General features: G+C 43.5%; 1 pseudogene; it reads left to right on the top strand.

The window, feature by feature from the left end:
• The first annotated feature begins 202 nt into the window (after nucleotides 1-202).
• Nucleotides 203-1568, top strand: LOC123231137 (annotated as a pseudogene).
• Nucleotides 1569-1797: the final 229 nt, after the last annotated feature.

Below are 1797 nucleotides of genomic sequence, written 5' to 3' on the forward strand. Positions count from 1 at the left end.
TTGGACTGGTTCTGGGGACCTAGGTGGGTATCTAAGCTCTGCTCTGGAAGGATGTACTTCATATGACTGCCACTATTGCCAGCATCACCCTAGAGAAGGTCTAGAAGTGTGTTGCCTGGAACTTTCTGGGTGTTTCCTGCTAGAAGTAAAGGGTGGCTGAGCCCAGATAGCAGCTGAAGTCATGTGGAGGAGATGGTGAATTATGGCAGATATGAAAAATCTAGTGGAGAGGTTGGAGAAAGCTGTGGACCAGCTAGAGGGTGTTTCCCACTCCTCTGGCATGTATGGAGAGTGTAGAAACAATTCTATGAAAGAAGGAAGAGCTCCACATGTAGAAGCTTTTGATTCTCTGCTTGCTGACCCAGTAGCAAAATATCCGAAGATCAGCAAAGAAATTGGAGAAGTTGTTTAGAAACACTGAAGAAGTCCATATAGCCTCTCAATGCCAGCAGCCATATAGGAATAAGATTTGATTTTTGTCAGCACTCATGTCTGAGATAATCCAGGAGGTTCTCTTTTGGGAGAAAAACTGAGGGAGCAAGTTTTCAGTCATCTCTTGGCTGTCAGCAGGAATATTGCAGCCATTGGTGTGTTGACCATAACTCCAAAGCCTGGCCCTTATGTGAAGGAAATGAATGATGCTGCCATTTTTTTATACAAACTGGGTACTTAAGTATTTCAAAGAAGTGGATAATAATCATGTGGATTGGGAAAACCTTAACTGGATATCCGGACTGAGTTGCAGGCAGGCATTAAGGAGTATCTCACTACTGGGCTAGACTGAAGCAGAATTTGTCCCACAGCAAAAGATCTGAGTGGCACCTTGTCCAGCTCTTAAGTCAAATCAGCCCTTCCTCCCCCACCACCTATCCTCCTTCTCCACCCATCCTCACTAGCTCTGGCTGTAACGAGTCTTCCTCTCAGTCAGAGGTTAATCAGATTAATCAGGGAGAGGGCATCACACATGCTCTGAAACATGTATCTGATGGCATGAAGACTCATGAAAACCCAGCCTAAAGAAGCCATTGTGCAGCGACTCCAGTCTTTTTATACCCCCTCCCCAAGCCTTCTGATTCCCAAACCAGCTATAAGGAGTCCTCAATGATGGAGCTGGAGAGCAAAAATTGGAGAGTGGAAAAACAAGGAGAATGTTTTCCAGCCTAGTGATAAATGACACAGTGTTGAAACAAGTGACTTGCATATAAAAATGCCTGAGTTCTACACTCCACAGCAAGGGCAAAATCAATTCCATCCCATTATGTAAGTATAAGAATCTTGGCCTGGTATTTGATGACATCATGAGGATTTCAGAGATCATAAACAGCAAAGACATTAAAGTTTAAGTGATGGGTAAAGTGCCAACTATTTTCATCATTAAGACAGATGGCTACTACATACACCTGAGCAAGAATTCTCAGGAATGTGATTGTCCATGCCAAGTCTTCTGAAATGAATGTCCTGATTTCCACAGAAAACAGTGATTTTAACAAGTGCTTTGGCTCCAAGCAGTTCAAGACATTTGGAATGGGCAGAAGTTGGCTACCACAGTGAGCAAAATTGCTGGGTAAGGAGAGTGCCACTGGGTCCTGCTCTCTTTCCTCTCTCAAACCAGGAGATGCTTGTATTCAGATGATACTCTTCTGGATTTCTTCTACCATTTTTTATCTTTAAAAGTTTCTCTTTCCATGGAGAAATAGTTATCTGCCTTCACTGAGAATACCTAAGGCTGAGATATGGAGTGGGGCAGCAGGCCAGTTGGTTGTCTGCATGTGATCTGCAGAAAGGTACATCTTTTCT

Source organism: Gracilinanus agilis, chromosome 1 (genome assembly GCF_016433145.1).
Source record: "Gracilinanus agilis isolate LMUSP501 chromosome 1, AgileGrace, whole genome shotgun sequence".
Classification (NCBI taxonomy): Eukaryota; Metazoa; Chordata; class Mammalia; order Didelphimorphia; family Didelphidae; genus Gracilinanus; species Gracilinanus agilis.